Below are 16,933 nucleotides of genomic sequence, written 5' to 3' on the forward strand. Positions count from 1 at the left end.
CAGACGAGACCACCCCAGCAATGGTATAATACATTCCTCTCCAACTTTAATGAGCAAACTAACAACATAAACAAATGCCAAACAGCACAACGCAATACAGTTGCCCTCCTAGTTGCAGTGTCACACCATACGTGCTAACAGTCTACGTCAGGAATCCGGCCAAACTCGAGGATCGAGACGGGATTTGTCTTAGGTGGTACCTAGGTTGGACATCACTCCTCGGATTGTCTACGGTTTTTCTCACTCTCTGACTGACACCTGGCTCATGACCCAGACCAACCGAGGCAGCCAAGCTTCCAGGGGATACAGGAGTCTCTGGGTCGGTTCCCAGCTGGGAGGGTTTCGGGGAACTTGCATAGTCCAACACAGTCTTGACCTTCTTCCTGATTCGAGTCGTCTTCAGGAGCACCTCTCATTTTCCTAACAAATGACACATTCGTCGTGACAGTCTTGTCTAGTGTTTAAAATGGAAAAATTAAAGTGCAGGTACTCTGTGCTAGAGTACCTGCTTGTTTCTGAGAAGTGCCGGTAATCTCCAATTAAAAGTATCACGTTTTTCTTGAGATGTGCCGGTACTCTACCTCTCAAAATAAAAAAGTGCTGGTACTCAGTACCGGACAGTACCGGCTTATTTAAAGCACTGGTCTTGTCCCCTTGACAGGCAGTTATCAAAGTGCCTCGCTGTTCAGTGACCCTCCAGGGTCTCTGCTCAAACAGTGGGCAAAATTTGTTCCCAGGATACTGGTCTTTGACAAAACCTCAGTCTCTGGGTTGAATCTGGCATGGATGGGCCCACCCCAGTGCACTGGCTCGTTGGTTGGTCTTCTTTCTTTGATGTAACACTTCGAATTGTCAATGGGTGGTGGCGACCATATGGGCTGATGCGGAATGGTATCTGTGACAATCTGCCCCATACTGGCATGTCCAGGGGTTTGGCCAGTTGTTGTGGAGTGAGGCGTCTGGCGATACTCACGAAGGAAACTATATATAGCTTTCTCAACTGTTGGCATAAGCAATGCAGATCACTTTGTTAAGGGTCCTCATGAACTGCTCCACCTCCCCATTAGTTTGAGGCCTTCTTGGCATGACCTTCCGGTGGTGGATACCTCAGGAGGATGGCCTGGTGAAGGTCTGTTCCCTTCTATGCTCTGTAAAATGGGGTGCTTTGGGAACTATTGGCAGCAACACGCACTTGTAACACTATAGACCTTGTGCTGTCTTATTTCATGGGAAGTGTAGGGTACACTGTTGACTGATGCCCTCTGGTGGCAGGCAGCATCACCTGTTACTGGGGCGAGCTCTTGCGGTCGGGCAGTTTGGGCCCATGTGTCATTGAGCGCATGCAGTCGGGCCCTTTGGGCCCACGTGTTGTTGCGCACTGTACCTTGGATTGCGGCCTCACAGGATGCTGGAGCTCTCCTGGACCTCTTGTGTATGGGCGGGTGGGATTCACACTCCCACCTCATCACCAATATACTACCGTTGCTGAAGTTAGCATGTGCGAGCCTTGGGGCATGCAGGCTGGCCAAGGCAGCAAATGATGACACAGACACTTGTTACCGCTTACGGCTGGGCGTGACTGCCCTAGCCACGCGCTTCACTATATTTATTATAACTCCGTTGTGCACTGGAGTGAACCACCATGTATTACTCACTCGGGGGTTCCACACGAGACCACCCAGCCCATATGCAGCAATGTACAGCTTTCACCCAGTATCACCAAGCATCAGACTGTAACCCCGTAAAAGACAGGGGGAGGGGTGCAGAATACAATATAAAGAAATAATCAAGACTTTGAATCGAAGAAAAGATTGTTTAGGAAAAAGCTAAGTAACATAATATATACATTTTTTATTATTAATACTATTGACTGACTAACATAAGTATGGAAAGTTTATGTGGAGTTAGAATCCCTCATTCCTTGCCTTGGAAACTGGAAGAAATGCTGCCCGGATGGAAACACTAATACCAAGAGAAAATGGATAAAAGGCCTCCTGACTGGACTTCAGTTTAAGGTTCGCCTGTTTCCTCTGGCTAGAGAGAAACAGCCTACAGGGTTCATTTAGATTTGGGTGGTTGCAGGTGTGTCAGAAGCTTTTGTGTGGCCCGGGTCACAAAGATCACTCAGGGCCCATCTCTGGTTTTCTGGGAGCATGAGCATCTCATTCAAAATCAAAACAATGTCCTCAGACACATTTCGATTCAATGCCTGCAAAGGGCCCTACCTAGTGGCAAATGAGGTTACATGCATCATCAAGAATAGCAAGAATAGATCATGAAAGCATTGTAGAACAGGAAAGTGGGAGATTAAAACAAACAATCGGGGGACTGAATTTTCCCCATTGAAGTATATTGAAACAGAGTTGATTTTAGCTGAATTAAAGCCATTTTAGGCTTCAAAAGTCGGGAATCCCCAACCTGAATAGGGTCTATTGTCATGAATGCAATTTAGCAGTGATTACGCAGGGTCTTTAAAAGAATGTGCTTGGGCAAATGCAGCCCTGCTTGCTCCCCCTTGTGACCGCCCTAGACACCTGGGACATGTTTGTGGGGGGATGAGGGAGCAGTACCTTGGGGCATGTGTCAAAGCCTGGGGTGTAACAGGCTTTCTACCCTTCCAATCTACTATTGAGGGGAGCAAAACGACTATTACTCCTGGTTTGGGGATAGGTGCAGCCAACCCAGGCATCTGGCTCTTTTCCCACCTCAGAACGGATCCAACATTATTTCAGGAGGACAGTGGAGTCTGGGCCCAAATCCCACAGCTACCCTCATCTGCAAAAATGGTTGTTTTACATACCAAAAACTTGATGTCTCCATGTCGTGTTTTGGGACCATTCCGTTGCTGGCACTAGGCCTAGCCACATGAGTCTGATACCATTTTTATTGGGAGAATTGTGTGAAAGGTGAGTGGTAGAAAGTTTGTGGATTCCCCCATATTCTGGAACTTTCTTTCACAGAAATGTAAGGAAAATATGTGACTTTAGTCCATGTTTAAGGTTTGTATGGCACTGTGGGTAAGAACACTTAGTAGGGTCAATGCACTTCACACCACCTCGAACTCCTGTGGGGTTCTTGTTTTCAGAAATGTCAGGGTTTGATACGTTCATCTGGGTGGCATCCAAGCCTGGGCCCTAAATTCTGCAGCTACCTACATCTCCAAAAATGGCAATTTTTGCATGCCAGAAATTTGATGTTGGTCTTTCATGTAAAGTATGATAGCCCTATTCACACAAATGGACTGCCTTTTATCAGAAGAAATCTGGGAACACAGAATAGTTGAATATTTGTTATTACAAATAGGATTTCTCTCCATTTGTGGCTTCCAAAGATAAGTTTGTGTGCATAAAATGAAACAATTTGCAAAATAACCTTTGCATCAAATGATAGTATCGATAACACCAAATTCAAAGGTGTTTAAATAAACCACTATTCCTAAACTCTGTATGCTGTGCGTTCTTTAAAAAAAAGGCTTTTCCTTCATACCCATTTTCAATCATTAGATTTTAATATATGACTTGCTGGATGGTCAGTAGACAGTCAAAAATCATTGTTAAGCTGTAGTTAGTTGTTGACTCTGGGTATCGAATGTTTTTGGACAGTCAGCAGCACTTTATATACCTGAGACCAAAAGGATCTGATGGACAGTTTGTTACTTTTGTAAATCGGCCTTCAGGGCAAAAAAAATGCAGATGAAATGTTGTTGCCAATTGCTATTTTTTCTAGTTGTGGCCCTTATTATTTTTTTTTAACAATTAGTTTGTTTGATAAAACAACGAGCAACCTACACAAATGACCTCTTGGTGAATTTGGAATATTGTCTAATTTTCAGACATGTATAACTTTCCGGGTTCATCCACGTATTTCACACCACTTTTCACCACAAACTGCAAGTAGAAAATAGAAAAAAGGAAAATTGGACTACCAGTTGGAAAAATGCAAAGCTGTAGCAAAATATTGTTTTTCTTTTACAACTCTAAAAGCTGAGAAGATTGTAACCTTAGCAAACCTTTTAGAAAAAAAATCAATATGCTTTCTTACGCAACACTTTTTCCCATTTTTCCAAACAAACGTTCAACTTTGTGCTATATTGTGGCTATTTTCTTGTTTCTTTGCAGGCAAATCCACAAACCATGGGCACCCTTAGAACGTCCAAGGTACTGGAAAGAAAGGACACAACTTTAGCCTGAATTCATTTTGTTATGAAGGCTTAAGTGCAAAGTGCTCCAAACATCAGAAAATGGCTCAGCGCTGGGACAGGAAAGGCTTCACCAGTTAAGGGGTTAACACTCTCCGGTGGTGACAACTGTCATCTTGTTCTTACTTCAGTCAGCGCTTCACAGTTCTGAAACAGGTAGAGAAGGGTCATGAAAGATTGCCCCTGTCAAGCATCATTGTGTCGCTATTGCTAAAAACAAATGAAGTTGTGTTTTAAAAGAAAAAAGCAATTCTGTATGCTCAAATGCCATGTTTTTTTGAGGGTGGACTACATTTCATGGTGAATGAAGGAGTACATCTTTGTTTGGATGTTAGCTAATGAAGTTTTTTCCAGTAGTCTCTTGTGTCTATCTGGGATAGGCCGTGTTACTCCTGATTTTCTAAAGATCTGCTGAGCAGTTTAAAAAAAATCATTAAATTTTTCTGCAACCAAACTTATCACAATAATAAAACAAAGGAAGGTTCTCTGCAAGTGCTGGTAAATGAAAAATACAACTACCTTAATGTGAACTACTGATAACAAAACAAAGGTGCCATCTGTAGTATAGCGTCAGGAGTCAGGAGAAAAACTAAAACATGGAACCTGCTTTTATTGATTTACTTTAATATACAATAAGAAGGTGAAATACACACCTTCAGCAGCACCAGCAGTGTCACAATGAGGAAGAAGAAGATTACCTGAAGAGTGTGAAGTGTACCCGAGGGAGGTAGAGAAGGCTATGGTTAAAGAGAGCTTGGGGTTTAGACACCTGAAGGTGACAAGTATTGTCAGATGGGAATGACAAATAGTAACTGTGGAAGGATGTAGGAGAGAAAGAGGGCACCTGAGAGTAGGTGAACATAGGAATAAGTAGGGAGAATGGAAGAGAGATGTTTGTGAAATGGGGCGGACAGCAAATAACTGACAGGGGTGGAATTGAGGGAGCTCAGTGGACACATAAAAAAGAGTATGTGAGACTAATGGATTAGAGAACATATGGGGTGGTCAAGAGAAAAGCGCCAGAGGGGTATGGTGAAAACAGAGTTCCTAAAGAGTTAGAGGTGAGAGAATACAATACTTTAGTTGAGACAGAAACTAAGATTCCTCCTTGCAGAATGGAGGAGAGATTACTTAGAGACGGAGCACACAGAAATTACTTGAGCAGTGAAGATACTAAGAGTACCTAAGTGGGGATAGATAAGTGGGTACCAAAGGGGGCCTGGAAAAGAGATCACAAAAGATCAGCAAGTGGGAATGTACTGCAGGAGAATACTTCTGGGTAATGGCTGAGATATTGCCGGGAGATTGGGGGACAGGGGGTTACATGAGCAGGAATAAAGTAGAGAGCATGAAGTATAGGCAAGAGAAAATGTGCAGGAAAGGAATGCTGGAGTGCCTGGGTGGTGGAGGGAAAAGTTTATGCTAAGATGCAGGAAAGGATTCCAAGGAAATGAAGGATTTGATTTGAGCTTAAATATTAACATTTGGACAGTACTCAATATTGTAAAAATGGGTAATTTCCATAATTGACAATGAAACATAGATACAGATACTTTCCTCAGCTGGTGATAAACCATCACTTAAGGTGTCACAGAAAAGACACAACTGTAAATGTAAGAAAATGCCTCTTTTTGCATCATCACCTACATTGTTTGGACTGATGATGTTGGTGTTTTGGATGGCATGGAGATTGTGCCCACCAACTGCAGAAGCTTCAAAGGGGCATTCTCTGTCACAGACAGATGTAGCTCACACTTAGGCCTGCCCCTTCCATTGTCCAGGCAATCAGGATGACACCAATCCCAGTGGGGGTGAAACCTGTGTCAGAACTGGTTTGCAAGGGGAGTGTCTCATTTCACTAAACACACTTCGGGGGTGTGGCCAGAGCTCTGCCCAGGCGAATAAATGTTCTGCCATGTTAGAGTTTGGTATAGGGCAAAACCCCTAGGACATTATGTCAATGTGGATAGGGTTTTTGCCCAGGGAACCTTTTCCATAATGCTCAGGAAGTCCCCCACCCCCACCAGCAAGCTAGCACCAGACATTAATGTGGCAACACTGGATACCCGCATCAGAACACATCTAGACCTGTGGAAGACAAAAAAAGGACTGCACCTGCTGGTGCACATGTGGAGAAAAACCTCAAGGGCTTGACCTGTTCCCACTCGGAGGATCAAGACGTGGACTCCAAGGGTCAGTTGGTGGACTGCCTGTTAAGCTACAGGGCCACAAAAGCTGAAGAAGCCTACTTTTCCAGAGCCTGGTCAACTGGATTTGCTGTGGACCCTGCTGTCAACTTCTGGGAGAGTAAGTTCTAACTCCCGAGTGGTGCCCACGAGGTCCTGGACCCTTGGTTAGTGTTAGAATGTACTCCTCTGGCCCTAAAACTGGACACTTAAAAAGTTGTCCATCAAGGCTGATGTCGAACAGCATCCAACCGCCGAGTACGGATTTGCCTGCTCAGAGATTCCAGCCTTCGTCATGAACCGCACTAAGTTTCCCACTCTATCCGAGGCTCCCACCAAGGACCTGTTCTTCACCAGGCTGCCGTCTTCATGCCCTCTTTTGGACACAGCCGGCAGCCTAACCTGCTGATGACCCCTTGATCAGGGTCTTTCTCCAGGAAATCTTCTAATTCAAAAGGTAAACTTTCCACGAGGACAAACCTGGTCCCTGTAACGGACCCGAAGTAGATCATGGCTGGCCTGAACTTCTGGCTTGGACTCAGTCGAGCATGGCCAGATAACTGCGATTGGCCTATTGTTCTTTACGTTTTTAGGTGCTATTTTCATTTAGAACTTTTAAAAATCATGTCTCATTTTCCCCACATCTGATTTTGTTGTTTTGATGTCTATTTGTTCATTAAGTTTCACTCCACTTTGATAGACTGGAGTGTGATTTTTATTATTTGTGTTTTCTACATTCTACCCGTTTTGGTACTGATAAATGCTTTACATAGTTCACTGAAGATAAGCCTGCCTGCTCTGTGCTAAAGCTACCAAGGGTATATTGAGATCCAACTGGACCTGGTATTTATTGCAACATTTTTTGCCTCACAACACCTCCAACTAATAATCCATGTTCTCACATTGGTGTTCAGCAGTGGGACCCAGAACATGTGTTTAGCAGTACCACTCAGCTATTAAGCTAAAAAATTAAAATTCACAGAATGCAAAATTTGTTTTTGTTTTTTATACGGTATAAAGATTTTTATCAGGTTATTTCTACTTTTTCTAAATTATTCCTAACTTCAATTTTTGCACCTGTTAGTAGTCTACGGGGAATATGAAGTTAGATCTGGCTGGCCTGTCCACCCTCAAAGTAGTGGAGCGAAGAACCCTGCAGAGAGACAGGAATTTGAAGTTGAGACACAAAGCTAAGAAGGGAGATTTTCAAAAGGGCCTTGGGGCCTGGGAGGAAGCTCACCTAGACCAGATCACCACTGAGTCAGAGGAAACTGCAGAGAATGAAGATTCCTGCCCTTGGGGGCACCAATCTACTTGTTCCGATCTGCTATTTCAAGAGTACCTCCAAGAGCAGGAAGTGAGCTTAGCTCAGCCAGTACCAACAATTCAGAGATGGCCCTCTGTCAGAGAGAGAGCTGGAAGCCCAGCTGTCAGCCTTGGCACTGGAGAAAGGAAAACTGACTCTTGAAGAAAAGAGATTGACCTTAGAAAAGAAGAGGGCCAAGCTAGACCTGAGGCCCAACAAAAATGATGGCAGAAATGAAGAGGTATCTGCAGGATGTCACGCACAATATGCTCTCCCAAAGGCATTGTGCCTAGCTTTGTAATGGGGGATGAAATAATTAAATGTTTTTCTTCTTTTCCGAGTGCTTGCAGAATGTACGATCTGGGCCCACGACACTGGTTCTCTACTGTAGAAATTACTGCCTGTAGAGTGGAGTAATATGCTCCTGTCTCTAGAGGATGGGGGAGCTGAATTCAATCAACACATGAAAGATGCCTTAGCGGAGAAATTTGGGCTCACACCTGACCAGGATTACAAAATGTTCAAAGATACCCACAAAGATGCATGACAGTCCTGGGTAGATTGTGAATATTTCAGTGAAAAACTAGAAGGCTGGATAAAAAGGAAACGAGGGTACAACTTATGATGGGCTGAATAATTTGATTGTCAAAGACTACCTTTTAAGTAACTGTTATTCAGATTTGTTACACCAGCATTTATTGTTTCCCGAGTTCTCTAACCCCAGAGAAATAGGTAAGACAGTTGATGAGTCAGTTTGCACACATGTACTGAAAAAATCTCTGGGGGGAGGGTGATCCTAAGAAAGAGGAATAGGCTCCCCAACATGGAGGTGAAAGAGGGAAGCAACAAGGATAAAAAGTGGTAGTTTTCCCAAGGGACACAGAAGCCTGCCAAGAAGGGAAAAGTTGTAATTTTACAAGGGAAATAAACCTTTTGACCTTGTGAAGCCTGAGGTGTACCGAGACTGTCATCAGTCAGGACATAAGAAGGAACACTTTTTGGAACTGCCTGTTCCAAAAAAAAAACTCCTCCCAGTTGGCAGTCCCAAGGTCCTGCAAGTGTAGAAACTTAGGTGAAAGTTTCCCCAGGGGAAACCATTGGTTACACTGAAGCCACTTTAACATCCATGGAAGGAGTTGATGTTGAAGCACTGATGGCTTTACCTCCCAGCATGGTGAAGTACAGGCAATGGCCTAACATCAACAGGACCAAGGTGGAAGCCCTGTGAAATATAGGAGTCAGCATGACCATTGTGGTGGATATGCTGATTTCCCCAGAGCAAATTATCCTAGCCGTCCTCCATAAAGTTGTTGACACTGACAATGAGGTAAAGTTCCATCCCAGGGGAGTGGTCATCTTTTAGTAAGAAGGGGTTATAGGCCTGAAGAAGCTAGCTGTGAGCCCTGCCATTCCACTGGAGTATCTGTATCAGGTCCATCAGGAACTCTGAAAGGGACTGGTGGCAGGGTAGGCAAAGTAAACAGAATATTGGTTACAGAGGCGCCCACGATTGCACTTGGAGTCAGAGGAAAAAGGGGATTCAAATTGGAAGCTCTGTACAAGGGAACAAGAAAGTCAAAGATCAGAAAGAACAGGCACTCATGCGGCAATCTGGCATTAAGACTAGCTATCACCCAGGACATACATACAAGACATATATATAACAACATTAACAATAAATGAAATGTGGGGTAAAGCACTCAGGAGCTCCACATGGAAAGAAGTAAGCTTAGGAAATTCCTCACTCGCAATTGCTGTCACAGATACTGACTGCAAATACTCACATATAGGATCTACATGCAAAGGGAGGGACGGTGGAGCTGATACCTATGGTGATGTTATAAAAGTAACTCAAAGACAATACCACCTAGGTTGTCAGCTGTGCCCTCAAATCCTGGTAATCAAATGGGAACATGCAAGGCAGTAACAGTAAAGGTGTAGAGCTAAAATACACAGCCACGATTGACAAGGAGCTAGCAAGGAGGAGTGCTTAACAGGATAGAAGGGAAACAAGGGCACACTTGGGAGAAAGCAAGTAACAAACAGTGGAACTGAAGGCAGCAAACTAGAAACTGGAAACAAGGTAAGAGAATAAACAAGAGCTTAAAATCCATAATTATGGGGTTGTCTGAGAAACTCCGTAGGAAGTGGGATGTCCTACTCTCATGCCTTTTATTTGCCTACAGGAAGGTACCACAAAAGGTAGTGGACTTCAGTCCCTTTGAACTTTTGTATGGCACCCTGTTATAGATCCTTTAAGTCTTGTCTTAGAAGTTTGGTAGAAACCTATCAGGGAACCCAAACAGGACATAGTGGACTATGTGCTAAGCCTCTGCTCCCCCATAGCAAAGTACATGAAGAAGGCTAGCCAAAACCTAGAGGCCAGCCAGGAACTTGTTAAGCACTGGTATGGCAAAAACATTTTCTCTGTAAAATACCAGCGATCAGAGTGTGGGTGGTGGAGCCTGTGGCTCCTGTGGCTCCCCAGGACAGGTGGCCTAAGCCTTAAACAGTGCTACAAAAAATGGAAGAGGTCACCTACCTGGTTAACCTTGGCACTCCTAGACACCCTCACTGGGTGATTCATGTCAACTGGTTGAAACCTTGCAAAGACAGGGCTGACATGATTATGCTGATGGTGACTGATGGAGAAGAAGCAAGTGGGACTGACCCAGACCTTTTATCCCATAATGACAATGATGGTTCTGTGGATGTAGTGGCCCTTTCTCCAACACTGACTGTGCAGAAGCAGAAGACCTATCACCAGTTACTGCTACAGTTTGCTGAACTGTTTTCCATGGCACATGGCTAGACTCAGTGGTCTATGACATAGACACTAGTGACAGTTTACCTGCTAAAAGCAAAACCTACAGGTGTCAAACAAGGTCAAGGCCAGCATGCAGATGTTGCCAGACGTTTGGACCTGGGGGTGATTGATCCTTGCAGTAGTCCCTTGGCCAACCCTGTGGTGCTGGTGTCCAAGGCCAGCCCGAAAGGGAGGAAGATCAGAACGCAGGTTCTGTGTGGACTACTGAGGGGTCAGTGCCATCACCAAAATTGGTGCACACACCATCCCCAGAGCTAATTAGCTAATTGACCAACTAGGGGCTGCCAAGTATCCCTGGACTTTTGATCTCACTTCTGGGTACTGTCAGATTGCCCTGACTGAGGAAGCAAAGGAGAGGTCAACATTCTCCACTCTTTATGGCCCCTTTCAGACCTTTGGTGTGAGGAATGCTGTGTCACACATTCTAGAGGCTATTAAACCGGGTACTAGCTGGAAGAGGGACCTTTAATGCAGCATATCATGATGACAGCTGTTTTTAGCCTCGCCTGGCAAGAACACCTGTCCCACCTCAAAGTAATGCTTCAAACCCTGCAACAGGGAGGGCTGACTGTCAAGGCCAGCACATGCCAGACAGGGCAGGGGTCTGTGGTGTACCTGGGTCACCTTATTGGAAGAAATTCACAGCCTCTCCAACCCAATATCCAAACCATCATGGCTTGTGAGCCTCTCAAAACACAGAATCAGGTTAGAGCCTTCCTTGGCGTAACCAGGCACTACATTAGATTTTTGAAAGGAAATGGCACCATTGCTGTCCCCTGAAAGAACCCACATTAAAAAAACAGCCTAAGAACGTCATTTGGAATGAAGAGTGTCAGAAGGCCTTTGACATCTAGAGAGAAGTGTTGTGCACAGCACCTGTTCTCAAGGCACGTAGCAGAAAGTTTGTGGTCCAAACAGATGCATCAGAGCATGGAATTGAGGCAGTTTTACCACAGCTGAATGATGACGGCCTGGATCAACCAGTAGCCTTTATTAGCAGGTGACTCCACCCCAGAGAGCAGTGTTGGTGTGCCATTGAGAGGAAAGCCTTTGCTGTGGTTTGGGGCCAGATGTAGGAAGCATTTTGCATGGTGCAAACTGTGAAAATCGCAGTTTGCGCCATGCAAAATTCTCATCGCGATGCTCATTCACAATTTGCGAGTCGGTACCGACTTGCAAATTGTGAATGCGACTTGCTAGGAAGGGGTGTCCCCTTCCTATTTGCGACTCGCATCGCGATGCTCAATTGCTTTGTGACCGCAAATGCGGTCGCAAAGCAATTCGCAGTTACCACCAGTGTCACACTGGTGGTAACCCATTCGCAAAAGGGAAGGGGTCCCCATGGGACCCCTTCCCCTTTGTGAATGTTGCCAAAAAGGTTTTTTTATAGCAGGCAGTTGTCCAATGGACCACTGCCTACTCAAAATGGTTTCGGTATTTTTCTTATTTTACAACTCGTTTTCCTTTAAGGAAAACGGGCTGCAAAATAAAAATAAAAAACTTCTTTATTTAAAAAGCAGTCACAGACATGGAGATCTGCTGTCTTCAGCAGGCCACCATCCCTGTGAGTGCAGGGACTCGCTATGGGGTCGCAAAATGCGACCCACCTCATTAATATTAATGAGGTGGGTCTTTGCGACCCCATAGCGAATCGCAGACGGACCGTTCTGCATCCGATTTTGCGAATCGGAAATTGCGAGTTGCACCGACTCGCAATTTCCGATTCGCAAAATCGGAACTTGCTACATCTGGCCCTTGGTTCCTAAAGAAGCTGAAACCCTACCTGTTTGAACTCACTTCAAGCTTCAAACTGACCACAGGCCTCTCAGATGGCTAATGCAGGTGAGAGGGGAAAACCTCAAACTATTGTAGTGGTCGATCTCTTTATGGGGAGTGGACTTCACTAACATACACCTCAGATTGACCGTGCTGTTGATGATTGCCACACCCAGGGTCTTCCGCTTAGATGATGAGAACTACCAAGCAATGGCTAAGTTGCTCCTCACCTTAAATCTGCAGGGGGGGGTTTGGACTCTATACACTGGAGCCCCGCATGTGCTTTCACCCGTTAAAACTTGTTGAATTGGATACAATTCCTGATTGACACATTTAACTTATGTATAAGTCTCCAGAATATGGTACTCCGTGTATCCAGGAGCTAAATGGCACTAGCGATTTGCAGTATATATTGTGCCACAGCTAAAGTGACCATGTAAAGCAAGACTTTAGGCCTTTCACAGCAGCGTCACTGCGTAGTTTTAAAACTGCCATTTCGACCTGTCAAAATCACCCCTTTGCCGGGCCTGAACCTTCCTTTTCAATAATGGCAAGACGCCCCTAGAGAAGGCCTTGCCATCCCTAAAACAGGGTGCATAGTATTTGAAAGTAGGGCATATGTACTTTATGTTTTGACCAGTTTGGCACTTGCTAGAAAAATACTTCAAACACTTATTTCCCTAGGTAAACAAAATCCAACTTAATGCTTAAAGTCGACTTTTATCTAATTATTTAATAAATAGAGACTCTTTATTTTTCTGCCGAAAGCTTCTAGTAGACTTTTCAGAGGTAATTTCCAACTGTCACCTGGCAGTCTGCTGCCCCCATGCAAGGAGGTATGAATAACTCCCAGGAAAGGGGACAAAAGGGCTGGGGTGTGAGACAGTGTGATCTTCTCCTGACAGGATGGCCTGGTGGATGTGCCCAAGCTTCAAAGGATCATCCTTTACAGGCACATGTCTATTGTTTAGATAGTCAGTCTGACAACAATCACAGTGCAGTGGGGAAACCTATATCAGAACTTGTTTGCCTGGGGAGTTTCTCATTTCCCTGGACGCATCTGAGGGGTATGCCTGGAGCTCTGCCCACGTTAAGTAAGGTTACAGCATGTTGGATTTTGGTGGAACAGTGCACAGTGAAATTGTTTCGGGCCAAACCATCATGAAATGATATGAAAGTAGATGGGGATGCCCCTGGGAACTTTCTCCCTATTGGCCAGGGAGTCTCCCCTACCCACAAGCATAGGGGCGTAGCTTCAGGGGGTTGTTTGGGGTGTGACACCCCCAGATAAATGCATTCTTGGCTTGGTAGTAATGTCCGGGGGCCCTAAGTCTGTTCTGCTATGTCTGTGTTGGTTTTTTGTCATGGGTCAAGAATAAAAGATAAAGCTGTATAACAGAAAAGAGAGCGCGAGACAGACAGAAATATACATCTGGTGGCTGAATTTCAAAATGTGACTTTTGAGATTCAGCACCTCACCCCCAATCTCACTGACTAAGCTATGCCACTGTACAAACTAGTGCCAGGCATCAATGTGGCACCCCTGGATACCTTCTTCGAAACACATCTCGACCTGTGGAAGTCAGAAGAAGGACTACACCTGCTGTAGAACCTGTGGAGAGAAACTTCCAGGGCTGGACCTGCTCCCACTTGAACCCAGGACCAAGAAGTGGACTCCAAGGGTCAGTTAGCTGACCTGTTAAGCTACAGGGCCAAAAAAGCTGCAACAAGCTGCTGACATTGAATCACCAGTTTGATTCAACTTGCTGGCTTCCCTCATTGGAAAGATTTAGATTTCCAGAAAAGTCCAAATATGGATGGACTCTAACAAGGCCGACGTGGAACAGCATCTGATTGCCGACGAGACCTTTCCTGGGTACAGATTCTGGACTCCGCCTGCTTGGAGCTTCCAGACATCAAAATAGAAAGCGTTGTGTTTGCTCTGCCTGTCCTGAACTTGTAGTTTATGGAAGCTTGTTGTGCTTCCCTGCCCCATTGGCTTAGCAAGCATGCTCTGCCTAACCTACAGATAGCAAAAAGTGCTCCTGCACTGGGCTTTCAGTCCAGTGGACCCCGCCTCCTCAATCAATAAGAGGAGACTTTTGGTCTCTAGCTCATAACTACTCTCCAAGAGTTTTGTAATAGACTGTAACAGTGGGTACAGCAGAATGCCACACAGGTTATATACCCTCTATCATAGTCTTACACTACAGGGATGAGCTTGTTACCTTGCAAAGGGGGGTTGGGCTCTCTTCATCATTATATGTTTAATGATAGTAGATAAAAAGCTGGTATCTAGTTATGTTTCTCCATCCCTCATACCCCACTGCTCCCCATGCACCCCACCTCTCCTCTGTGCGTCTCACTCAAACATCCCATTTCACAATTATAGCAGAACTCCTTTCCCGATGCCTGTATGGGCTGGCATTGGGCATAGGCAGGCAATCATGTTAGGGACATAAGAGATTTCACAATGTGCCAAAGCCTCTGAAAAGCAAGTATGCTGCTAATCAATGGAGATATACATCAACCAGGTGGTGGAAGCCTTCAGTTATTCTCTTAGAGTAGTGAGACAGGCTTTCCCTCTTTTGTTAGTGACCCTTGAGGTTTGAATGAAACATAATTCAAGAAAAAAATTATTACGAGTGCTATATTACATGCAGTGCACCGAGGGAAAAATAGGAGTGTGCACCCATTCTCAGCACCCACTACGAGGTCCTCTGTATTATGGTCACAGTCAAAAAGGCTGCCCAGAGGCACGCTGACGGTGCACTACAAAGAGGAGGCACACTGACAGCGGGCCACCCCAAGGGTGCCCTCTCCAGGGAACACCCTTAACATCCACCTGCAGGTGAGTGCAGTCTTTCCCTGTACCCATCTGCAGGGCGGTTTCTGTCCCCTCCTTGCAGTGCAGGCCAGGTACCTCCTGCACTGTGAAAGAAAGAGTGGCTGCTTTAAACAGCTGCTATACCTTTCACAAATGTGCTGCCTTCAGGGCAGTCACACAGTCAAAAGTTCCCGACTGCCTTGAGGGCACTGCATTATAAGTAATAGAGTGCACTATCACTGTTTCATCCAGTGCACCTTGTTAAAGGTGTGCTGTGGCATAAACAGGGACAGTGTACCTTATGTTTTATACATCCCTTGGAAGGCTAAATTCTGTGTCATGCCCACAAATGTCTAATGTCTAGAGACTCTGCAAAACTAAGCAGCTAGAGTTGTATCAAACACCCCAAAATGGTATCATAACTCACTGGTGCAGAAACGTCTACATAGCAGAGAGAACACACTCTTGTTTTGAGACTCTGAGGCTCACTTATCATTTACTGAGGAGCAGTGTTTCAGAAACTGTGGGTTGTTGCAAGCTTATTGCTGGGTCATCAAAATCCAAGCAATCAAGATTCCTTTAAATTGTGTATTTATCTTGTCATATTTGCTGTGCTTCAAAGACAGAGGTCAAATGTCAGGCTGTGTCTTATGACAAATTGCTGCTTATGTTTTTTAAATGGTGTTTGGGGTTTACAAACTCCTCTCACTTTGGAGCAAGAGAAAGAAAGGTAAGGTGAATTATGTGACAATATTACTGGGTTACGGAGAGTTTGAAAGGAAAGGCTGTAGGATGTCCTTTTTTGGAGCACACAATATGTAAATACCTGTAAATGAACTGTACACATTCAGCAGTTAGGAAAGCAAAAGTGAAGCACATTTTTGTTGTAATTCTGAAGTGTGATGGAAACAAAGATTTTAATAGGATCAAACAAATCAAGCCATTTTTACTTGGTGATGCACACATGATATTCACTAAAAAACGATTCCCACACATTATTATTTGTGTGCAATACCGTTTTATCTATCAGTAAAACTGTATGTCTGGATACATTCAGTGGCCATTTCAATGGAAAATGTGCAGTCTGTTAATGATAATGTGCTAACACACAATGTTTAAGTTACTTTAAAAAAATGCCCGCCTCATGTTCATTAAAGCTAGGTGGGTCACAAAACTTTGATGTTCTAAAAATTGAGTTGTGGTTCTAAAATGTTTGGGAAGCACTGCTGTAGAGTAATGCCCATAGTAGTGCGTAGAAGTAGGGTAGAGAAATACCACACAAACAATGAGGATCCTCCTGTGGTTTTACTGGCTACCCTGTCGTAGGATGTTGAAAGCTCTCTTTTAATAACAAATGCTTCTGAAAGTGTGCCTAGTGTGAAAGCACTTTGTTGCTCTTTCTGTGTAGTATTACTTTACAAATTACCCCATTTAATTGAATTGAATAAATAGCGGATTCTTTATGGCTTTTCAAAGGCTGAAGGTAAGGATACATGTATGAGCCAGTAAGTCAGAATATTTCAGTTGATAAGGCTATGGATTAGCGAGAGTGCTTTGAAAGACTCTTTGTCAGGTGTGGTGCCAATTAAATATACTACTACAGAGATATCAATATATTTGCTAAAACTGAATGTCAGATATGTTGCTGTGGTTTGTACTTTTTATAGCTTTGTGAAGTCCTTCTTTGGCAGTCCTCCTTAAATGTGTTAACTGTTTACGTTGTGAAAGACCCCCAGCTAACTAGTGAATGGGTGAAATGAATAGGAGACTGCTTCTGAGGCTAGAAAGGTATAGGTCACTGATTTTGATTATT

General features: G+C 44.4%; 1 protein-coding gene across 1 annotated transcript in view; it reads left to right on the forward strand.

Moving 5' to 3' along the window:
• Positions 1 to 16,933, forward strand: part of C1QTNF1 (C1q and TNF related 1) — a 76,377-nt gene that overhangs the window by 45,561 nt on the left and 13,883 nt on the right. The window lies entirely within an intron of this gene.

This window comes from Pleurodeles waltl, chromosome 7 (genome assembly GCF_031143425.1).
Source record: "Pleurodeles waltl isolate 20211129_DDA chromosome 7, aPleWal1.hap1.20221129, whole genome shotgun sequence".
NCBI lineage: Eukaryota > Metazoa > Chordata > Amphibia > Caudata > Salamandridae > Pleurodeles > Pleurodeles waltl.